The sequence below is a fragment of the Malaclemys terrapin genome, chromosome 8 (genome assembly GCF_027887155.1).
Source record: "Malaclemys terrapin pileata isolate rMalTer1 chromosome 8, rMalTer1.hap1, whole genome shotgun sequence".
NCBI lineage: Eukaryota > Metazoa > Chordata > Testudines > Emydidae > Malaclemys > Malaclemys terrapin.
The window spans coordinates 27,798,089-27,823,761 of NC_071512.1; the positions used below are offsets into that span (position 1 = coordinate 27,798,089).

A 25,673-nucleotide genomic window follows, 5' to 3' on the forward strand; every position below is an offset into this window, starting at 1 on the left:
GTTAACATGGCCATCGCTTATTTGTACTGTGGTGTCTAGGAAGTGGACCTCCTGTGTAGATTGGTCCAGGCTGAGGTTGATGGTGGGGTGGAAGCTGTTGAAATCATGGTGGAATTCTTCCAGGGTCTCCTTCCCATGGGTCCAGATGATGATGATGTCATCAATGTAGCATAGGTAGAGAACGGGCGAGAGTGGATAAGAGCTGAGGAAGCGTTGTTCCAGGTCAGCCATAAAAATGTTGGCATATTGTGGGGCCATGCGGGTGCCAATACCGGTGCCACTGGTCTGGAGCTATATATTGTCACCAAATTTGAAATAATCGTGCGTGAGGATAAAGTCACAGAGCTCAGCAACAAGTTGTGCTGTGTCATCATCGGGGATACTGTTCCTGATAGCTTGTATTCCGTCTGTGTGTGGAATGTTTGTGTAGAGAGCCTCTACATCCATGGGGGCTAGGATGGTGTTTTCTGGGAGTAGTGGATATCAGTATGCAAGAGGATAAATGAACACAAGTCAGATATCAGGAATGGCAATATACAAAAACCTGTAGGAGAACACTTCAACCTCCCTGGCCGCACAATAGCAGATGTAAAGGTAGCCATCTTACAGCAAAAAAACTTCAGGGCCAGACTCCAAAGAGAAACTGCTGAGCTCCAGTTCATTTGCAAATTTGACACCATCAGATCAGGATTAAACAAAGACTGTGAATGGCTATCCAACTACAGAAGCAATTTCTCCTCCCTTAGTGTTCACACCTCAACTGCTAGCAGAGCACCTCATCCTCCCTGATTGAACTAACCTCGTTATCTCCATACTGATTTATACCTGCCTCTGGAGATTTCCCTTACTTGCATCTGAAGCAGTGAGGTTCTTACCCACGAAAGCTTATGCTCCCAATATTTCTCTTAGTCTTAAAGATGCCACAGGACCCTCTAAAAGAAGAACAGGAGTACTTGTGGCACCTTAGAGACTAAAAGAAGAACAGGAGTACTTGTGGCACCTTAGAGACTAACAAATTTATTAGAGCATAAGCTTTCGTGGACTACAGCCCACTTCTTCGGATGCATCCGAAGAAGTGGGCTGTAGTCCACGAAAGCTTATGCTCTAATAAATTTGTTAGTCTCTAAGGTGCCACAAGTACTCCTGTTCTTCTTTTTGCGGATACAGACTAACACGGCTGTTACTCTGAAACTTAGAGACTAACAAATTTATTAGAGCATAAGCTCTAATAAACATAAACAGGACCCTCTGTTGCTTTTTACAGATTCAGATTAACATGGCTACCCCTCTGATGCTTTGCTCTAGTATCCCTACATTTTCATAATGAGCAAAGCTAGTTTGGGGCAGTTATCAGACCATTTTTTGTATGTTATTACATAGAAAGTGAAACAACCCATCTCTATTTCATATATATAATTAGCGTAGAGCAAAAAAGCACCATAATGTTTTCGCTTCTCAGCTCTCTATGAGCTGATGGGTGAAAACATTATCTACTGCCTCTTATGCAAAATAGGGAATGGTTTATCAATCAATCCTGCTTCAGTTTCCCGGGGGAGGTATATGAATGGTGGGCCACAGTCTGAGACCCGAAGGAGTTTACAAACTAGTGAGGATTCAACAGCTAAACTACAGAAAGAGCCAGATGAGTGCCACATAAACTTGGGTATGGGTATAGAGTTATACAGCTGCACACACGTTTCCACAAGAGAAACGAGAGTTAGGCTTGAGATTTAGAACAGTCCCAAGGACGCCCTGCCACCTTGGAGGATCCTCCTGCAGGTTCCTTCATTCATTTAATCACTAAGCAGCTTGTTTAGGCCACAGCGGAAAGTGTGCAACCAACTTACTTCCCTACAACCCCTTAGGGAAGGAGCTGAGAGGGAGCCGTTGCAATGTGCCTGCCTGCTGTGAGTGTCCTGCCCCTCTTTCTCCAGCCACTGGCAGGCCCAGAGCTGATGAACCATACCCGTCGGTGCTTGGCTTCGGCAGCCAAAAGCTTCCCCCGTCTTCATGCTGTCATTAGCATAAGCACCCCCGCTTGGGCGATCTGCCGGTGCATCACCTTCTCCCCTTTTCCCACACCTTTACCGTAAACACACAACTGCAAAGCACAGCAGCAGCTCAGCTGCGGGATTTACAGTCGCAAAATGCAAACAGCCCGGAATGGAACACAAAACACCAGACACAATCTTGGCGCCTCGGTAACGGCGTGAACGCAAAGAGCAGGCCTGGTGCTTGCCATCGTCACCTCCTCCCCGCTCCGCACCCGGCATCGCTTCGGGTGCACCCACTCGAGGCACCCCAGAGGCGGCTGCCGCTTGCGGTTGCTGCATCCGCCGCCGCCTCCCGGCCGTGCCTGTGCACGGTGCCCCTGCGCGCGCGCTGCCTGCTGCTTGCAGCTGAGCCCGGGATTGGCTCGCGCCCCCCATTCAGGGGCTCGTGCAACCTGGTGTCTGCCGGGCTGGATTCAGAGAGCAGCTGGCACTGAGCTGCTTGGGTAGCTCGCAGGCAGCAGTCGCGGCTCCGTCCGACGCTGAGGCTCAGCTCTCAGGAGGCAGGCGCTGTGGGGAGGAGGCTCGCAGGGCGCGTTGGGATATTGCATCGGCTCTCCCTAGAGGTGTCCTAGCCCCCCCCGCCCCTCAGTGAAGGAATCCGCGCTGATGCTGAACACTGGGTTAAGTTATCACCCAGAGATGGTGTGAGGGACTCAGGCTGCTCAACCTGCTGCTGCTGCTGCTGGTAAATGCTCTTCACTTCTTATTTGGCTACAGGCTTTTTCTCTTGCTTTTCATTCTGCAACAGCGCCTAAATCTGCAGCACGCTCTCTCCCCTTCTCTTTCTCTTTCCTTTTCTTATGTCTCTTCTTTAATTGTATTAGCGCAGTTGACAACTTCTTGTATGTCTCTCTCATAACCAGACTGCGAGCGGTTTGTCTCCTGGAACCTTTTAATTCAGCACTTGGAGAGGTCATTAGTTGCACGAGTTCCAGTGAGAAGGGGGAGATTGTCGCTTATTTCCCTGCTGCTTTTCTGCCCACTAATTTTCATCCTCGGTTGCTGAGATATTTTTCCCAAGTGTTTTAATGTTGTCTTTGTGGTTTTAGGTTTGTTTTTCTCCAACCCCCTCCCACCCCCATCCAAATGTAATTTTGTTTCCGTTTTTACTAACAGAGCAGAAAGGTATCGCTGATTCAGAAACTATCATGGGCACAGGGCATGTTGGTTAGAAATCGGGAAAGGAGACATTTGTATTCCAAAAGGGAATTAAAAAAAAAAAAAGCTGTTTTGCATCATTGCTGCAGATTTGCAGGAGGTAATAAAGGACACCACTACTCATGTTGCTTGTAAAGATGATAAACACAGAAGTGCTTTAGTGCATCACATACTGTCCAATGATTGAGCTGTGCTAAATTGTATTTAATAATAAATTCAGGGCTGTGGAGGAAGAGAGATTGGTGGCATTGTATTGCTCACACTGCTGAGACAAAGTGCATTTATTTGCTAACACCACACCAAGACCCTGTTAGACCTTACATGGAGTGGCAGTTTGACAAGATGTTTTTGTTTGTTTCTGTTTCTTTTATACACACAAACTAAAATTTAAATTAGCCAGCCTAATGAATGCAAATAGAACTCTTTAATTCTTCTTTTACTTCAAAATAATACTTCTTGTTAAACTCTTGCTGGCAGGATTTTTTTTTTAAATATTAGAAGACATTCATACATAACATATGTTTTAGATACATTTATACTACTTAAAGAACAATAAGATTTAAATTAGTTTTAGTATTTCATTCCTATTTTCTTTCCTCTCACTCTCTACAGGTCAAGGAGGGGTGGGGAGAAGAGGGAGGAGAGGAAGGGATATAAATAAATAAAAAACATGGAGGGTCAATATAAAATTGGCAAGTCAGCTGTATCACAAGAAAACTTCCATTTATAATTGTAACATTATTGCAAAACCACTATTACACGCAGAACATAGCTAATACAATGCTGCCTAAGTGTACATTATCAGATTTTAGAGATACTGTATTAAAGTGGGCTACATTTACAGTATTTAGGTATTGTCTTTTTAAGGTGTTCAAACTACATAACTAAAATAAACATCAGATATTTATTCCACATATGTAATATTGGAGTGAAAGTATAGAAGTAAAATCATTGCAGTACTTCTTCAGCTTTGTTCCTGCAGCCTAGGATACAAGTTCTTAGAGAGGATGTGTAGTAGTAGACCACTTCATATAATGCTGGATAAAACTTTTTTTTTTAAACTTCATAGATTTGAAAGGTGTAATCTAAATGTGGAAGTTATTGAATTATCAGCAAAATGGAAATTAAATCACAGTTGACCCTGTTCTTTTAAAAAAAACATAGTTACAAATCACTATGCAAATTTACCAGTTAATTTTGGTTATGCAATCTTAAATCTTTTCTTTAAATTATAGACAGAATTTAGAGAGATAAAATACATTAATCTCTTTTTTAGTTTGCATGATATTAATAAGATGGTTCATTGCATTTCATCTCAACTCTTATATTGAAAGAATACAAAAGTCATTACAAGACTCATAAGACTGACATATTGCTGGTTTTAAATATTTCCATGAACTCCTTAAATTTACTAATTTAATAAAATAAAGAGATAAATCCTTCCATTCATAAAGATCAGAGATGTTTTCTAGGGAAGCTTTTCCTTGTCTAGGTGGCAAGGAAAGGAGTTCTCCTAGAAGACGCTGATATGCTAAAGAACCTTTGATTCTGGTACTGCTTTGATACAGTTTCCATCATAAAATAATAACAATCATTTAAAAAACCCAACACACAAACAATATGCTTCATGCTGTGAATCTGCATCATTTAAATAATTAAATTAATTCCTTGTGTATGGGCACAAGTGCAAATGACTGACCAAGTCAAGGACGAATCTAGCTTGGCCCATGTGATGAGACTTCCTGAGTAATAAAATCAGAATATAAATATATTTATATTACACTGAGTTGGACTCAGTTTTGGAATCTAAAATTCAATTGTGAAGTCTAAGCTTTAATTGATTTAGAGAGATAATCTTTTATTGCTGAGGTTTCTTAGTTTTCTGGCAACTTCGAAAAGCTCAGAGTATTACTTTGTTAAAATATTAAACACGCATGTTGAGCATAAAAAAAGATTTGGTCCAGGTAACTTACCTGGGTTTGTATTCTGTTTATTTTTAAATGACTTGTATTGATTCAATGATTAGTTATAAAGTAACTCTAGCCTCTTTTTAACTCTACATGCTTATTTCTGACTTGGGTAATGAAAATTAGTATGACTGTCTTTTTCTTTCATTTACAATCACACTATGCAGTATGGTGCAAACTGTAATGTAAACATCACATGGAGGATGTTCTCTCCTAATCAGCTTGACCTATATTTTGTATTTCAGTATCTCCCACTAAAAGTCAAAGAGTTACATGGGGAAACAGAGAAGAGGTACTAGCAGTTGTTAGGCCACAGAGAAAAGCTGATATTCCAGGAGTATTGATTTGAGGGGGCTGACAGTCACATTTGTCTGGCTTGTTAGGATTCACAGTTTTATTTGGAACAGAGTGGAGATATCTATGGATATTTGATCTATTATGGTAATGGATATGGGATTCTTTTGTCAAACACAGTCATTTATGCTTCTGCTATCCAAGTAAATTTCTTATGCACAGTACAAATATGTTGTATTGCCAAATTGTGCGTGCTACAGAAGTATTTTTATGCTTAAAATTATTCAGAATAATAATAATAAAAAAAGAAAGTGTTGATTAAGTTCATTCAAGGTCAAATATCTAGACATCTTGATCTGAAAGGTCAAATTAAACTGAAGGTCAGATTAAATGGAGACAAAACTGAAGCGGCTGTTAGACCACTCAAGTCAATTAACTGATCTTGGAAAACCAATACCCATATTTACATGTTAGTGTGAAGTGGCTTATTAAGAGTCTAATCCTGCGACCCTTACTCCAGTGAACAAAATTTACTCATTGCAGTACTATTAGTGAAGAGCATATTTAAACATGTGAGTAAGGGTTGCAAGATTGACCCCTTAAACTGTAATTTCTACTGCATGCAGTTAGTTTTTGAAAATCTTTCCAGGGGACAAGAAAGGACACGTTCTGCTCTGAGTGTCCATAAGAAAAGAACATGATCTCAAAGTATAACTGAAGTTCATATCTGTTTTAAATGTTTGATGTGGGATATTTCAGTTCTGACTTGCTGTAGCAAAAAAAAAAAATCATGAAAATGGTGAGTGTTTTATAGATTTTTAGTTGGACTATATCCCACTTATAATTTCAAAATGTCTTAACTGTTTAGAAGCACAATTTCAATTTTATATAATGTCTGTGCCAGTACTACAGGAAATAAACCATTCTCATTTAGAATAGATATACACAGAAGTGGTCCATTCTTTTTTGACCTTTTGTTCACATCACTGAAGTTTTTATACCAATTATTATTGACTCATCATCACTCTTATTTCTGAGCATGCAAAACAAATCAAGCACAGTAGACTTGGACTTATTATATATAGGAGACAAGGTACAAAATGACTTTGACTCTATCAAATTTTTTCAACTATGTAAAATACTATCTTTGTGCACCAGTGGCCTCTGTAGTCTTAAAGAGTTCTGTGTTTTGATCCTTATTCAAAATTATAGCTTTTATTTAGCTGGATTGCCAAAGCAACATGCTCTAAAATAAAATGGTTTCTGCAATAGTTTTTCACTTAATCCACATGAGGCATTGCATGATATATTAGGCCCTCTTCTATTAGATATTTTTTGTCTCCCATTATTGGTCTGTGTTGAACCCATAATGCTGTTGAGGTTCAAATAGGTTCTCATAAATTCACCTGGCTGACTGAGTCAGTACTACCAAATAGACTTTTTGGATAAACAGCCTGTACTCTAAGATCATGATTGTGAAATATAAATACAATATCCTTTATATCAGTGGTTCTCAACCAAGGGTACGTGTACCTCTCGGAGTACTCAGAGATCTTCCGGGGGTACATCAACTCATCTAGATATTTTCCTAGTTTTACAACAGGCTACATAAAAAGCACTAGCGAAGCCAGTACAAACTAAAATGTCATAGACAATGGTTTGTTTATACTGCTGAAATGTAAGGACAATATTTATATCCCAATTGGTTTATTTTATATTTATATGGTAAAAATGAGAAGGTAAGCAATTTTTCAGTAATCGTGTGCTGTGACACTTTTGTATTTTTATGTCTGATTTTGTAAGTTTTTAAGTGAGGTGAAACCTGGGGGTACATAAGACAAATCAGACTCTTGAAGGGGTACAGTAGTCTGGAAAGGTTGAGAGCCACTGCTTTATATAGATTATTTATCATAGAATTGATTGACAGTCCATGACACACACTAATGAATTATTTCATTTCATGTTTATTGAAGGGCATTAATAATCCAGTAGTTATCCCAAACAGTGATATAATTATGAGATTATTTTTTTTTAGCAGCAAGCAGCACAGTATACAATTATGAATTTATCTTTAGGTGGGAAAGTTGGGAGTGGGCACATAGCAATTATTACATAGTTACATACTGTCTAACCACAACAGTTTTGCACAGCAACATTTTTAGGGAATAGATGTTCACTTGAAAATTAAAGAAATGTCAACATTTACCTATAGCCCTTTAATTAACCCTGGGCCAGATTTAGTGCAGAATGTATCGCACTGTCTGAGCCTTACGGGAAGAAGAAAACCCCAGGCCAAATTTCGTCCTCCATTAAGCCTGTGAAATCCCTATTGATGTATTTGGGTTGCACTGAGGGTAGAATTTGTACCTTTCTGTCTAGGAAAAATGGAATAATCATTCTAGTCCATTAAAGGACACCTCTTAAATATATACATGTGTGCTATTATACTAAGATTTTTATTGTAGCTTTTAAAGCCACAGGCACTTCGGTTGTGTGTTGTGCACCAGCAGCAGTGTTTTTGGAACATTCTCCACCACATACAGCTTGTGATGTCTAACAAAACCATAACACATTTGCATCTTGTCCTCAAGGAGCATATAAGCATCTTGATTCTTCCTGCCCTTTTCACCGTATGTACAAAGGTCGGAAGAGAGCCAGGGAGAAAAGGTCTGTCTATTGCTGTAGTATCTGAGCATCTCACAAACATTACTGAATTTATCCACACACCACTTCTGTGAGGTAGGGAAAGTGACTTGCCCTAGGTCCCACAGGAAGTATGTGGGAGAACTGGCAATTGAACCTAGATCTTCTGAGTCCTAGTCCAGTGCCTTAAGACTGTCTGTCTTCTTTCCCTTCATTATGTACACATTCAAGAACAGCTGGAATCAGAACACATTTAGGGACATTCTTGGATAATTTGTGAGAGTCTGAATATCATATGGAAAATAATGTATATTCCCATTGCTTAATTATAATGCATAGAAATATTTTATGGAGGTGGAGGTATCTTGTTATCTGTATTGCACAAATGTAATGTTCTGCCTCTGAAAATCTCTGTGTATCATGCCGCATTTAAAATATATTGAGAAGAATGTATACCCAAAAAGTTGAGTGGGATGTCTCTAAATGGATGCAGTCTGCCTAAATTCTGGCCTGAAATCATTATTCTTTGTTACAAAATAGTATAGATTCAGTAAAAGCACAAACATTTGTTACAAAAATTTAAAGATTCAGTCAAAGTAGCTTGTATCATTAGATTGAATGTTTGTATAATAAACTTACCAAATCACTTTACAAACCGTGTATAGTTTATGCATCTTTGAAATACAACCATTTCTGTAGTGAAGCATAGCAGATATGATAGTACTGTGCCGCAACTCTACACCACATTATAGAAGAGAAAGTGAAGACTACTTTTTTCCAATAGAAACTCTTGGGGGAATTTTAAAAAGTAGAATGTAAAATACTTGAAGTGATTAGATCTGGACAAGAGCCATAATCCTGCAAATAAAGTTCACTTACTTGTTACTCTTCTCTATTTTATATTAAATATTGTATATAAATTAGATATGTAGAAAAAATGTTTACTTTTCAGCAGTTGACATACTACACTGTTAGCTATTAAATACATTATTTATAGTAAATGAAAATACATTTTATGTTTGAATGTCAAGCACTTCATATGCTCTGCATTAAATGGGATGTTTGAACCAAATTAAATGAGTAAAATACATTATACTACTGTTGCACAAAAATCAAAATTCCATGACAAGTTGTCATCCGCATTGACTTTTGCCTAATCATGAAGTGGTGTATGTGTATATATAGACTTCAATGGTGAAGTAGGATCAAGGTCTTTGTACACACTTATGGGAAAATATTGCTTAGGGATCTCATTTTTATTTACTCAGTTCTGCTAGTGGATTACATACATACCTGGGTCTTCCAACTTATTGTTCACTGGTTGTGGCATAAGAACCTGGTGTGGAATCCTGGCCCCATTATAATCACTGGGAGTTTTGACATTAACTTCACTGCAATCAGAGTTTCATACTGGAACTCAGAAGGCACACTCAAGGTCTAATTTCCCTTTCGATGTACACTGAATCTACAGCAAGTTGTGTGTGCATTTAGCTAATCCTGCAAGTATATATGATATAGTGGTAAAAACATCTTTGCCCTGATTCCACTACCATTGATAGAGGTCCACCACTGGGGGTGCAATGATGTGAGATTACCTGAAAATGGTAGTGTAAGCAAAGCATGGATGTACAAAAGATCTAGAACATAAGAACAGCCATACTGGGTCAGACCAAAGGTCCATCTAGCCCAGTATCCTGTTTTCCGACAGTGGCCGATGCCAGGTGCTTCAGAGCAAATGAACAGAATAGTCAATCAAGTGATCGAACACATAGCTCAATAGGAAAATTGTATTTTTTTTCTAGCATCACATAATTCAATTATGGCTAAACAAAAAAACCAACCAACAAAGAAAAATACCATTTAGCCGATCCCAGTCATGGGAAATTTCAACCCAAATAATACATTTTTCAAAGCACTTGAGTGAGTGAAAATAAGTGCTTAAAGTTAAAACTATAGCCACAAACTGAACTGTGGCATACACTGTACTGTCATTACTAAGTGAATGTTAAAGTGGTGAAACTGGATATACCATTTTACTTTTCCTAAGAAATTTAATTTATCTGTAATTTCTTAACCCTGAGATTTTTTTCTTTCACATTGATTTTCTGTTCTAAACAAACTTCCAAACACATTATTGACTAATATGTGATTGTGAGCTTGCCACTCTGCAAATGGATCCATGCGGAGTGTGAAAACCAGCTATGAATTAAATCCAACATTTTGATTGCATCAGTTTTTGGTACCTAACCTGAGAAATAGTAGGGCCTGATTTTCAGAGGTTTTCTCTGTCCACAGCTCCAGCTGATGGGAGGTATGTGTTCTCAGCATTCTTAAAAATGAGGCACTATGTGCCAGTTTTCAATGGTTTGTAAGTGCTTAAAGATGCAGATAGGCCCCTAGTTGGCTTTTCAAAAGCACCTATGGGCCTGACACCCACTAATTTCAAAGAAAGTTTGATCCCTAAGTCATTTTGAAAATTCTCTTGGGTGCCTCTCTGCATCTCTAGACACTTAAAATACCTTTGAAAATCAGAATCTAGGTTTTTTCAAATTGCACACCTGAAATTAGCATGAGCAGTTTTGAATATCTAGCTATTAAGTCTTTTCAAGCCAGGTTGATAAAATGTAGATGTTAATAAATCTTAACACAGAAACAAAACAAAAAAATGCAGCTTAACGTCTTTTGATGAATAACCTAGCTTTAGCTCTCATTCTGAGCTCTTCTCTGTCAGAAGACTATTTTTCCTCTGCCTTCTCTCAGCACCTTTGATATGAACATGAAAGTGAGACAGACTTGATAGTAGGGCTAAATTCGGAGGCCTCAGTTTTATTAACTAATGACAACTGGTGTAAATCATTCCAAACTACCCAGCAGTGTTATTTGAGCATGAATGTCAACTGACACCAATGACTTCTATAAAGCTGAGGATGAGTGTGAAAGCCTCTATACCTGTGGTCTGCGAAAGACAGCCTGAAAACTGACTGAACAGAATTCAACTATGTATACAGACAGTAGATTCCCAAAGCAGTCCGCACCCTCCATTTGAAATTTGTCCACAAATGAAAAAAGGTTGAGAATCACTGCTCTATACCCTCTGGCCAACAAACTGACTAGAAGTCAAAATCTCAGTTCCCTGCCCTCCTTCTCACTGGAGGTAGAAGAGCTGAGATGAGGTGAGCCAAGTGCTGCGCTAGACATTGAAGCATATCCCCTCACCATGCCATGTGAGTGTCCAAGCCCAGCGCCCAGGCAATCCACTGGGCAATAGATTCCTCAGTTGGACCCTTTCTTACCCATTAACCATACTGGAACACGCCAAAGTTATGACAATTGTAAATTAACACAGCACCTCCCCTCGTCCCCACAAAAGCAGAGCTCCTGGATGCTAAGTAGATGAAAAATCTCACTCAGCACTTTGTCAATTTCACCATATGGGAAAAATCTCTCCCAGCCCCCAAGACAGGTAGTCAGGAGATCCAGCAACTAGATTTAGGAAGGATGGGGATGAAACAGTCAGTCTGCAGTGACAGCACTGTCCAGGAGGCTAACTGTTTCACTCCTACTAACCCCCCAGACAGGAGTTGATCCACCTGGCCCCCCACCACCCAATGGCCCATCTGAACCCCCTCCCCCATACCCTATAGCATGAAGGGGCCATAGAGATGAGAGAATAATAAAGTAGCAGCCCTTCACCCTGCAGGTAAAGGGCAGTGATTGAAAAGGTGGGAGCACGTTGAACACTGCCACAGTTGCTCTCAGCTCAATTCCCTCCCCCATCCCCTTTCCTTGCCAGAGGTGTCTCCACTGCTTCTGGATCCACCAGTGCTGCACCCCAGCTAACAGGGTGAGCATTTGTAAGATGGATCCTGCATCAATGTCGCTCCCCAGAACAGCACTGCGGAGGAGAAGGCAGGCAGCTCATCCTAGCAGTAATCCTCATTGGTCAGTTGAACTGGAGTGTGTACCCTACACTTGCAGCTGACCCATGTCAGATGACTCTGGCTTCCCGGGCTATAAAATTTCAGTGCAGATATTTGGGCTCAGGGACACCATGAGAGGGGAGGGTACCAGGGCCCGAACAGCTACACTGCAATTTTATAGTCCCAAAGCCCGTGAGCCCAAGATCTCAAGGGCCAGCTGCAGGTGTTTTATTGCAGTGTAGCACTGCAATAAAAGCACTCACTGGACACCTACCAATATTCTCCCCTTCCTCTAGCCTTCACTGTCTTGCTAAGAATTTAACAAGGTGTAAACATTCCTATGCTCGGGTTGGCATGATGTTTGCACCTGTCACAGAATGCAGATGTATCCTTAGCTCACCATTAATTAAGGCCAATTTTGTACTGCTCTTGCAAGGTGTGTGGGGCCGGGGAGGTCTCCAAATGACCCCTCCTCCTCAACTGCTCTGGAGAAGTCAGAATCCTGGTACTTATCCTCCCAGAGTGCATGAACTAGCAGAGTCACAGCCAAACAATCCAAAGGTGGCACGGTGAGGACATACACATGGCTGAGGACATACACATTCCAAACCTGTTTAAAGGATGGAACTGGTGCTGAGGGTCAGTATATGTTTCATCCCTTAAAAAGGTGCTACAATTGCCACTCCTTTATGTTGCGTTGGGATGCTGCTTCTATATTCCAAATGTCTCTGACATCTGCAATTAGTGCAGTACTTTGTAACATTATCCTTCCTAATTTGACTGTGTCTGGTAAAGCCACATTCTAGATCTTAGAATTCAATATACACCACCTACATATAATCAGATTTGGGTAATCCAAACGAGGTAGAAATCTATTTTTTATATTATTTACAGATTAAAAAAGAGATGATTATACTAGCCCTGCCTGCTATAAAACAGGTTAACCTTAAATCTTTAGCATAGCAATACTTGGTCATATGGATGAATTAAGCATGGATTAACCGTGTCTGAATGTTAGAGTTTGAGGCTGTAAGTATCCTTGCTCACAGTAGGAATCCCTTGAGGTCCATGTCACTACACATATGACTTAGGACCACTCACATTAGGAAGGCTTTACAATAGCAGGATTTCCTTGCTATCTTCATCTACCACCTTATTTAATTAAATTATCTGAAATGAGATGATTTAGAAACATAGAATTTTGGCTTCAGTCAGATTTCATTTTCACTTTTCTAATGAAATGTTTAATAGTTCTACAGTTAGACTCAGTAGCTTATTGGTCCTTAATGTCAGCACAGCATAACAAGATATTAAAAAAAAAATCAATAACAAAATCCTTGCACATGAGCCTGATCCAAAGGCCACTGAAATCAATGAGAGGTTTTCCATTGATTTCAGTGGGCTTTACATGCAGTAGCTACTTTTCATAACTTAAATAAATAAACAAACACTGGCAGGTTGCAGTCAATACTCAAGCACAACTGTTGAGGTTGAATGCAAACATTGTGAGCTAAATCCTTGGCTTAGGGTAAGTCCTCTTTATGTAATTCAGGCAGTGCAAAGCAACTTAAAGCTGGTGATTCCCCTGGCAGCATCAGATCAGCTACACCATAGTGCCATCAACTCCTTACCCATATGCAAGGGGCATTCAGGACCACAGAAGGGGCAGGACAGGGCCTAGAGGCACTGTGGCAGAGTAGCTTATGCTCTGACAATCCTGGCCAGCAAAACAATCTCCAGGGAACTATTTTAGCCAGTGCAAGTTAGAGCAGCTCTGTGGAATTCAGCTGGTTTGCATCCAGGAATGGGGATGTTGAAAGGTAGCTTAAAATCATTTTCCTTTGTACTCAGCCCTTTCAGCTACACTAAGCATGAGCTGGGCACAGTTGGAGATTTACACCCATGTTTTCAACAGGAGTTTTCCTTAATCAAGGACTGTAGGGCCAGGCCCTATAGTCGGTATTCTGTGCAGTCAGTTTTTGAAAACTTTGGGGAGCAAATCCCCTCACTGTGTGTGAGGAACACCCATTGCTCTGTGGAATCCCTGTATATGTCTGTTGTTCAAGAATAATATACTGTATCCCCTCATGTGTAAGGGTTTTAAAATATTTTCATTTTCTAATTACATTGAACTGAAAGTTGATATACAAATTCAGGCCATGATCCTGGAATGGATCTGTGTGAGTTGATAACACTTACTTTCCTACAAAAAAGTCTTGACATAGATGGGAAAAGAGCTACAGTAGTAATTTAGTTTTTGTAGTTTACTATTTATCTTGTTGGTTGAACTTGTATGCATACTTGATGCTTTTTCTCCCTCTGTGTGATATCTTGTTTGTGTCTATTACCAAGAGATTATAGCTAAAAGCTATATAAAATGACATGATTTATTTTCACTGTGATTATTGTGGAAAGACTGTAGACACTTCCATCTTCCAGGCTTAGCAGTTATACAGCATGTCTGTTTGCTCATTGCTAAATCTTTATATTCCCCCTCCCCCGTACTAAAAACAAAAGAACAACTTTTCTCCTTATATTGGGAAGCCCATGTTAAAGGATAAACTAATGCAATGAGAACCTATCCTCCACTTGGACAACAGGGATTAGTGGTCACACAGACTGGAGAGGCAACATGGTCTATGAACTGCACAGAGGCACAGAATTCTCCCCACCCCACATATTCCAGGGCATACGCATGCTGTTCCTTCTTCTCCTAAGAATCTTAGTGATCCCTCTTTTACCTTGAATAATGTGCTTTTCCTTCCCTCTGCACCACAGGAAGAAAAGGGGCATCTGGCCCAAACATTGGGTGTCTATGAGGTTGACTCTTTTTTTCAATTCATATTGGTCAAGTGTCTCCACCATAATATGTATATTCATAGTAGCCTCAGCAGAGAGACTGCAGAATGAATCATCAGTAACTTGAATTACTCTTCCACCCTTGAAGCAGTTCCTTCTGTGTCAAGGTTAAGGCATACTGACAGAGTGGTATTGGGAAGTGGAACTGTTGTCTGCAGTGTACCTGTGGAAAGATAGTTCTGTCAAGGGTGCCAGTACTGCACCATTCACAAGCACTACATTTATATGGAAATATTTCAATTAGAAAATGTTTTGGAAGATGATAGAAGTTTGAAAAGCTTTTAGCAGTGAAAGAAGAAAAGAAAAATTAATCCAATTTTTAATTTTAGATAAATAGCTTTATTATAGAACCTATCTTTTCCCCTGCAATTAGTCTTAATGTGAACAGGAGTCTTTTGAACTAACTAAAATAGTTACATTACATTTGAAATAGACAGTAAGTATGCAGCCTGCTTACTAGTTACTTTTCAAAATATCGTGGGTAATATTGTGTTCTCAGTGGCACAAGAGAAAATTCAGTGTAACAGAGAGAGCACAACTTGACCATTTTTGTCTTTGAGCCTCAGGAACATTGAACTACAGTGACATTTGAGAGTCCACATGAAATAACGGGACTCCTCTTATTCCTGGGATAAGGATATTGGGGGAAATCTCTCCCTGTTCACTCCTCTTTACAAAAGATGTCAAAGATAGCTTGCTCAGCCTTTGATATCAAACCGGCCCTTTTTAAGGACCTGGTCCAAAGATTGTTAAGGTCAATGGAAAGACTTTAGTGGGAGCTGGGACATGCACTAAGGCTGCTTGGTGATTCCATAAAGTACCAAAGGACTTTACTGACAATTGGGCTCTGTCTTGAGTTCATCTCTTGTTCTTGTTCCAAGAAAACAGATCTCCCTGTGAAGATATCCTATCGCATCCAGTGTCTTAATGAAAAAATTTTTTGTTAGGGAAATGGAAAAGTTTTACCTCAGTGCTACCCATTTTCCTTCAATGGCTTATTTCACAAATGTCTGTTATCTGCTTGCCATTAGAGATTGTGACAGATTTCTGTGCTTCTCTGCCTAAGATCCTGTCCAGAGTTTCATTGGCAGTCAATAGCTTCTTCATTCACAGTTTGTCTAGATCCAGTTTCTTTTGTGTCCTCACAACTAAAACTCTCACCCAGGACTTCCTGTCTTGATTGGATCGGAGAAGCCTCCTCACTGGCTTCTCCAGTACCCACATATCTCCTTTAAGACCATACAAAACACAGCCACTAAGATAATGTTCCTTACCCAGGTTTCTTACCACATCTCTCCCACTCCTTTAAATACCTCACTTCCCTGTCTCCTCTGCATCATATATATATTTCTTGTCCTTGCCCTCTAGACCTCACCTAACTGCCCCTCCTTGCGCATCTGCCCTTGTCTCTAATTGTGACCCTTGTCTGCCAGTGATGCCACCTTGTCATCTGATTTCTGTTTCATACACAGCTGCTTCAATACTTTATTCCATGCCTCTCCTGCACATAGAGCATCCTTTCTGAGCTGTACCACAAAGCCAGAAGCTGTTCTCACTTGAAACGCCTCTTTAAGACCCACATGTTCTGTGACAAGAAAATAAGTGACTAAAGACCAAATTCTACACTAGCATAAAGTGGTGCTGCTCCATGGAGATCAGTGTAGCTGTTCCAATTTATATCAGAAAATTAGGCCTGAAGCCATTTGCTTACGTATTTAATTTATTCTTCTTATGATTGAATTGCTCTGGTAGGGGAACCATTTAAATGAGGGAATGGTGGAGGACAAGAGAACTGAAAGTGGGGATAGGTGCAGGGATGGGAGGGGGCAGTAAGGGGAATTTACTTAAAAAAATCAGGAAATTTGTGACTATTTGTACTGTATGCACATAATCACTCTGATCATGATGCTTGTATGTTGTGTCCCTCTTCTTCAGCTATCTTAATTTCTTTGGTTTGTAAACTCTTTGAGGCTGGGGCTCTTTTGGTGTCTGCTGTTTTTCTAAGCACTTCTGTAAATTTGGTAGATTCATAATGAGCACAGATGATCAGGAGTTCCCCAGCTAAGTTTTAACTATGTGTGTGTGTAGGTGGGGGGCAAGACACTGTAAACCATCAGACACTGTAAATCACAACCATATCAGTGCCTGTCAAAATAGCTATTGGGATCATGGGAGCAATTTTAATAGCAAATGAAGCGAAGGCAGGGAAGTTCTTCTTTCACAAACCATCATTTCATGGGTGCAGGGATAGGCACAGAGGAGCAGCCCATGATTTACTCCCCAGTAACAAATACTATGAAGAGGAGGTGATAGAACTGAAATCTTTGCTGTGGTATCCAATCCAGAGCACACTAAAGACGAGCATGAAGAATAAGACAGAAGCCCATGCTGTGGCATCTAATCAGGAATACCCCGTCTCCCTGCCCATGGAGTTCTTTCCACCAGCACAGAGGTTTTAAGATAGAAAAAAAATATGTTTCCGTCCACACCCTACACTTCATTAGTGCAATGGAGCAGTTTGTTGGAATCCCCACTGCATATAATGACATCTCTTTTGGAAAACAAGATATTTTAGAATGCTCAGCCAATTATTCAGCCTGGGTTAACCTTTATAGGTGCTTTTATAATATAAATTACTGTAGAATTAGAGACTAAAATATTGAATGTTGTCTCTTTTAATGCTGTCCTTTGAAATATTAATGATAACGATTCCCTGGTTTGGGGAATACTGCAGTGGTTTTCTTGTGACTAATAGCTTCAGTCAGTAATGTAATAGATTTTGCAACGTGATAATGAAGAAATTCTAATGAAGGTCAGATGGCAAATGGCTACTGAATCGTTAGTTTTAAAACATGTGTCAAACTTGGCAATAATTTTTTTCAGTTTTTGTTAAATAGTTTTCTTTATTTCCTAATGACACTGCTGTGATCATTATAGATAGCTTTGTGAATTTGTTAAAAGAACACATCTATCTATTATGATCTCGAAGACGAGAGCTGTTGAAGTTCTTTAGCTGACATGAGGTGTAAAAGTCTGAAAACTGGATTGGGCTTTAAAGGAGGGCTGGCATATCTGAGTATGACAGTTGAAATAGGATTGGGTATGAAGGGTTTTTTTTTTTTTTTTTTTTCCTTTGTACCTGTTAGCATAATAGTCTTTGCAAAGAACCTTAGGGCTCATTCCAAAGTCACTGTATTAATATGCCAACAAAAAAAATATATATAATAATTTCTTTATTTTTCAAGTGGTGCATATGACAGAGAGGTAGCAAATGTCAATAAAGCACGTAGCTTATTTGGGATTCAAATGTTTTCTTCATTTTGAGTCATAAATTAGAAGGAAGGGTTGGAATCAACTGTATTAGTGCATGGTGTTTCTCTATCATTAACAATATCAACTTTTTTTTAAGTTTCAGCTTTCAGTAAGATAACTTATTTATAAGTAATTTCTTATTTATAAGTAATTTATAAGTAATTTCTGGAACACTAATAATCTAACAATTATAGAAGGAGTTTTGCCATTGATTTGAGTAGGTGCAAGATCAGGCTTTTAGTCTGTTATCCCGCGTAAGCATTCTACAAGTAATCTGAATGAATACATTTCCTCCTCTTGGGATTTGTCTTGTTATTCACGTACTTTAATTTACAAAAATTAATGCTGTTTATTTTTTTTCTTGTGAGATAATTGCTTATTTGCATTTGTAAAATGTTCATCTATATCAGTTACAGGGCAGTAGTTGTACTTACATAATCTGGAATTTGTGAATTTTCCATCAGATAAGCATACAACAAATTATTTGTGCAACACACTGATTCTTATTATGAATTAGATTCATTAGCTATACAGTGTAGTTTTATTATTACGTATTATTTTATGTCATATATGCATTCCTTTGTGGATTATAAATATATTAAAATATAAATGAATGCATACACAGTCATAAAAGGATATATAATATATACATTTCTGTTGCTGAGTGAGTATTTGATTCATAGATGAAAAAGTTCAATAAAACAACCTCTAGGCCCATGTGCTAAGAATTTTCTGAAATGCTTCCATTCTCCTCTAGTGATTCATCCAGCATTGAACCACTGTGATAATTTCATAGAGTGATAGAAAGTAAATATTGATAAAGAGAAAAACATTTTTTTAGTCTCAAATTATTAGGGGTGGGAAAAAGGAAAGCGGTACAACTTTTTTCCTTTCCTCATATCAGCAGTGTGAAGTGAGAATATCCAGGAAAAGTAGTGTCCAGGTTGAGCCCCAGTTGAAAATCAGGCCCATAAAGTCTTAGCTGTGCAAAGGCTGTTCTGCAAGAAGTGGAACAAAATGCCTGCTATATTCCTTCTGGTCCTGTTTTAGGCATATTTACACAATACTTAATTCTTTGAAGGATAAATATATACAAATATTTCCTTCAATTATAAGACTCCAATAGGAAACAGTACCAAGGAGGGTAAGATAGTCCCCTAATATTCTAGTCCTATGAAATCTATGAGCAGTTCTAGTAGTCCAACTAGTTGTCTAGCTTACCAAGACCATTGCTGTAATTGTAGAAAAGTTTTCCACAGTTAGAGGTTTTATTCTCATGTACAGACAGCTATGCCTCATGGGCAAAAGAACAAAAAAATAGAAGAGTCCATTTAATTATTTTATTAATCCAGATTTTGAATTCAATAATGCATATCAAGTTTGTGAGCTTTTCACACACAAAAAATCATATTTTAAAATCAGTTTCCTGTTTTGTATTACACAAGCTGCATGTATGTTTAAACTAAATGGAAAGAACTGATGTAATTTGACAAATAGCTAATATGGTTTTTAATGCTGAATGTTTAGTAGACTGAGAGATTATTAAAAGAGTTCTAATCATCTACTTGAATAATTTACTGTTCAGTTCAGAATATTCTTTCAAGAGTGTAAGAAAATGCAAAAGAGTACTTTGAAGGATTTCACAATAAGCAAATATTTTAACATATACATGTAACACTTGACCTCAGAAGACTTGTTAGAAATGGATATAGAGGTTTATATTGCTTGTGGTCAGTGTGCAATGGAATATATTGTTAGTAGCCCTCGAGTCTTTGGAATCAATTAATGCAAAAGTTGCATTCTGAAATGTAGATGATGGTTAAAGAATACACAGAGACCACTCATTTCATTATCCGATTTTTACTTCACTGTTCATTTTTTTTATTATTAAAGAAGAGATAATTAATGTGCAAGAAAGACTCTCCTTTTGTTAAATTCTCACTAATTTTTGAGCTAATTGCTTCAGAGGCAAATTATCATACACCAGATATGCATGCAGGCCTTTGAAATTTGAATTAGTATGGTATTTGAGAGACTGGCAGCAGCCTCTTTGTAAAACTTGATTGTCTCCTTTTCTGATATCTTCCATAATGTGTCTTCACTCTGCTGGTCTTTCACAGTTTGCAGTGGCGTATCTCTATGTTTGGAGCAAACTCTGGAATTTTATTTTATGCAATGGATCTATATCATCCCTGGTATAATTCCATTGAAGTTAGTGGTGAAACGAAATGGATGAATTTGACCCGATGAGTGTTAAGTCCTGTACTACTATCTGAAAAAGGTTTAGGCAATGTAACTGGCAGCTGACATTCGAAGGAGTAATGTTGTGTTCTTGATCTTTTGCCTTATGTAGTCAATGTGGAGGTGCCTGACATAGGGTTTTACAAATGAGGTTTTGCATATATTTGAGCTACATCAGAGATCACTAGTTAACATCAAATGTTGGGGAGTATATAGGGCAAATCCTTGGGTACTCCCAAAATCAACAGAGGACAGGCCAGTGAGTGATGTGTTAATGCTTCCACTTGATATGTCTTCATCATCGTGCTGATCTGTGCATTTCTTCCTACCTGTGATGTGTAAGACTTCCACTTCCGAAGTGAATTAAGCTGGACTGCACAAAGGCACTCTTAATGTGGAATAAGTATGTTCCTCCAGGGGCTCTCTCCCCCCCATGTATACAAGGCCTATGTAGAGATAGGAGGCTTGCATGCAGATCAAGGTTAAGATAAGATCTTTTGTATTCAGCATCACTTAATCGGGCAGAAAGGATTCAGGATACTTTTAGATTCACTGCTATTTCTGCCCTATGCTCGCTTGTCCATTTGCACATGCAGTTATCAAATTTGAAAGCACAATGCCAGATTACATGCACAATTGCATTCCTAATTATTTGAAAATCTAACCTCACCCACAGCCATATGTTTAGAGAGATCTGGAAAAAAAAAAAAAAAAAAAAAAAAAAAAAAAAAACAGATATTTCTCTGATTCTGAATACTTGCATACATCATATAAAATTTGCAAGGTAAGCACACAGAACTGTTCGCAGAATACGGCCTGTTGCTCACTAGAATTTGATTACCTTTTTAGTTTTCTCTTGCAGACAAATCTCTTTGAAAACCTGTTTGTAACCATTCATTTGAGCTGTGCTGGCTTTGGCTTTACTCACTAAGTTTATAATTTACAGAACTTCTCTTGATTGTATGACTTTAATTCATACAGTGTGAACAGCTTTCTGAGTCTGTATCAAACAGTTTTCATTATATACAATATCATTTGATCCTTTTTATCATGTTAATGTCTGACTCTCCACAAGGCCCATAATAGTACTTTTTAAAAAGAGCAATGAAAGTTACTATAGCATGCTCTGATAAATATGTTCTATTTTCTATAGTCCTGTATGCTCATACTGAGAAAAGAATGTTAAGTACCTGGCAATTTTGCCTGACCAAGGAATGCAAGGTCAGCTTTTTTGCCCTGATTCTCTCCTCACTTAGTATGTCTATATACTGCAGTCCAAGGTGTGAATGCAGCTCGGGTGGACAAACTGTGCTAGCATGGCTAAAAATAGTGTAGATATGGCAGTTATACCTCAACGTGGGCTATTCAAGCACACTATGGACCTTGGGGAGACTAGTCACATTGCTGAAGCCCGTGCCACTGCATCCACACTGCTATTTTTATCCATACTAGTGCAGCTAAAGACCCTTACTCCAGGGTAAATCAGGAGTAATTCAAGTCAATTCAGTTACACTTGTAAATAGTGAAATACAAACCATGTCTCTATTCTTTGCATTATAGTTGGTAATTTGAACTAAAACCTCAGAAAAAATACTGAACTACAAGTATACACACATTCATATTCTGGCTGTTTTGCAAAAAACATTATAGTATAAATTGAGCAAGATTAATTTAAAATAGTTTGACCCAGGAAATAGAGAAGCATGATATAATGGTCAATAATCAACAAAGGAAACACTGAAGGTTCTGGTATGTTAACTGGTTATTTTACCAAATAGAAATCTACAGACCACAAAAGATGCACTGTCCTGAGGCCAAGTACAGATACAAATGTGTAATCGTTGTGTTACAGATTATTTTCCTAACATTCCAGGGGCAAATTATTAGGAACTGACCTGCAGGATCTGAGCACATAGACAGTCCGTTGACTTAAGTGTGGCGAGCTTGCAGGATTGGGCCCTCTGTGGTCACAGTTGATGGAACATTTCTGAAGCATAAACAATTCATTGAGATTTTAGAGTAGCTGACAGCCTTGAAAGATCTTAGCCAGTCCATGCTATCTGATTGACTGACTTGTTAGAGATTACAGCTATGATTATATAACCGCAAGATACAGGCAGATCGTCAAAGTGGTAAATCATTTGTATTATTTGACTTCAGTTTGTACGTACAGCCTTCAGTTGAATTTAGCAACTTTAGGGCCTAATGTGGAAGATACAACAATGCCTAGGAAAGGAACTAGAGTAAATTGTTGTAATTATACAATTTAAATCAAGGCTCTTGGAAAGGAGATGTGTAGCTTTCTACAGTATGTGAGGAAAGGTTTACAGTACAGTTCCCCTGCAGGACTGTTGTGGTCATTAATGGTAGTAAATGGAGTAATTTTGGTACAAAGTATAAATTCGTCCTTGTTAATTCTTAAGATGTATCTGACCCTAATCCGAAGGGATACGGATGATGTTACAAGAACTATGTTTATGTCACATGGGAAAAATACAGTCTTTCATTAAGCTGTGTCTGCAAAATTCAGAGCTATCTTCTTTACTTTCTTATTCATTTTATGAAAGCAGGATTTTACACAAGACAATATTACTATGGCTTTATTAACTGAAGATGTATAACTTTGTTAGCTTTATTTATTCAAGACTACATTAGCTTTGAACTATGCATGCTAAGTTGAACTTTAAGGTGGATAAGAGCATCCTGCAAAGCTGCAATGGGTTAGTGGATAGGCATATTGTGCATTCTAAATTTTGGATACAGTACATGTAATTGTGTAAGCACTGCAATCTATTAAACCCTATCACCGAGTCAATTAGCTCAAAAATCGAAATATTACATAAAATATTGCTTAAATTCAAATTATTAAAGGCACAGCTTGAGATGCTCTAACAATGGGAAAATTTATTGGAGTTCACATGGGTGTGCCTGGCTTTCCATTAGAATGAATTTTTAGATCTGTGCTTTAAAAATGTACATGTAAGAATTTACTAAATATGTTTTTTCCAGATGTGGAAGCCATATTTTTTATTTTGTATTTATTTTGGTGGAAGATAGATATTTTAAAATAAATTGGTTAATACTTTACTAATCCCCTTACCAAAATATCTGCGTTCCAGGTGTGGCTCTCCAGTGAGTTTGGGGAACTTATATTGATGAATCTCTCTTTCAGCTGTGCAGGCTTGTATTTTAGTGGGAACTGGGGAAGAGAGTTTGCAAAGTCTACTTTAGAATTAAACAAAGAGAATACTTGTTATTTGACTTATGTATGACTGATCTTAGGGTTACAATATTCAAACATTTAAAAAAAAGAGGACACTCCACGGGGCCCCGGTCCCACCCCCGGCCCTGCCCCAACTGCGCCCCTTCCCCGCCCCCATTCCAACCCCTTCCCCAAAGTCCATGCCCCAACTCTGCCCCCTCCTCTGAGCACCCCGCATTCCCCCTCCTCCCTCCCGCTCTGATCTTGGTTGGGGGTTGCTAAGTGCTTCCCTGCTCCCCACTCGCCCCGCAGCCCCTTCAGCCTCTATGCCCCGCCTGCCCTGCTCCTCCTCGCCCTGCAGCCTCTGCACCCCTCCGCCCCTGCAGCCTCTGTGCCCCCTGCTCCCCACTCCCCCTGCAGCCTCTGCACCCCCCACCCCTGCAGGCTCTGTGCCCCCTGCTCCCCACTCCCCCTGCAGCCTCTGCACCCCCCGCCCCTGCAGCCTCTGTGCCCCCTGCCTGCCCTGCTCCTCCTCACCCTGCAGCCTCTGTGCCCCCTGCTCCCCACTCACCCTGCAGCCTCTGCGCCCCCTGTCTGCCCTGCTCCTCCTCGCCCTGCAGCCTCTGCACCCCCTGCCTGCCCTGCCCCTGCAGCCTCTACACCCCCCCCCCGCCGCCTGCCCTGCTTCCCCCGCTCACCCGGCAGAGGGAGAACTGCAGGCTCCACGTGGACTCAAACACTGCCACGCTGCTCTGTTGGGGAGGAGGGTGCAGGGGAGGGCGAGGGACTCTGGCTGCTAGAGGCCCTAGTGGCTGCGAGCGGCTTTCAATCAGGCCAGGCGTCCAATCAGCCACGCCGCACTCTGCATGAGGGGAAGGGGGAAATCCCGGACATTTCTACTTGATTAGCAATCTCCCCCCAGATGGCCATTTAAAGCTGAAAAACCCAGACATGTCCGGGGAAACCCGGACGGATGGTAACCCTAACTGATCTTCTTTCAAGCTGTTTTCTTCAGATGATTGGTCTATCGCTGCACAAAAATGTGTAAATGCAGTAAGTCGTCACTCATAATGCAATCATAAAGTAGGCAGTTTTCTAAAACAGGCAAACAATAAAAACAAAAACCTAGCTGAGACATTTTAAAGTGCATGTAGAGGGAAATAATGTGTTACTCACCCCCATACCAAAGGCAGATTACTTCCATCTCCACATTTGATCAGTTGTGCTGGCTTCCTTACTGGGGGGGAGAGGAAAGGAAGATAGACCCACAGCTTTGCTCCTCTCCACTTGCCTGTTTGGGAGGGAATAGTGGCTGTGCGTAGCCTGCTCTTTCCCCTGTGAATGAACTAGCAGTGTGGGTAGCCCTCACAGGGGAGTAACTAGATTCCTTATGCCTCTTAGGTTCCTGGATGTAGGAAGAGTGACAACTTTGTTCTGATTTACTATTTATCATGTATATTGTGGTATAACTTAAAGGCCCCAACAGGACTGGAGTCCAGTTATCCTGGGTTCTGTACAGAGCTTTCAGCCTAATTTTAAAAAAAGGAAATGAGAAGTAAGTGTGGGAAACAGTAGGAGAGAAAGGGGAAGGTAACAGTAATCATGATGACATAGATGTGCACAACGTGATGATTCTCCAGTAATTACAATTTTAAATGTTATTCTGGTCAAATCCCCTTGCTGTGCTCCCATGCACATTTGTCCATTAGCTACTAGCCCATTTTGTAAAATGGCTAATGACACTAAACATAGTACAGTGAAACCTGGTCAATGGATAACCCCTCGCTTATTATGCAACCTCCTGTCATAAGAAACTACCCTAAACGTAATAGGTACAATTCTACTTTACCTTTGTTTAGAAGACTAAAATCCACGGCTTGTTAAGCAACCAATTTTTGTCAGACCTGCAAGAAGCTTTTGCTGTACTTAAATTCTATGCCAATTGTGGTAGGTCCTCTATATCAGTGCTTCTCAAAGCCGGTCCGCTGCTTGTTCAGGGAAAGCTGCTGGCGCTCCGGTCCAG

At 39.6% G+C, this 25,673-nt stretch overlaps 1 protein-coding gene across 1 annotated transcript in view; it reads left to right on the top strand.

The window, feature by feature from the left end:
- The first annotated feature begins 2,538 nt into the window (after window positions 1-2,538).
- TENM2 (teneurin transmembrane protein 2) overlaps window positions 2,539-25,673 on the top strand; it is a 1,031,222-nt gene continuing 1,008,087 nt past the window's right edge. The window contains exon 1 of the mRNA XM_054036715.1: window positions 2,539-2,739. The gene's annotated coding sequence lies outside the window, so the exon portion shown is untranslated. The remainder of the gene's footprint in view (window positions 2,740-25,673) is intronic.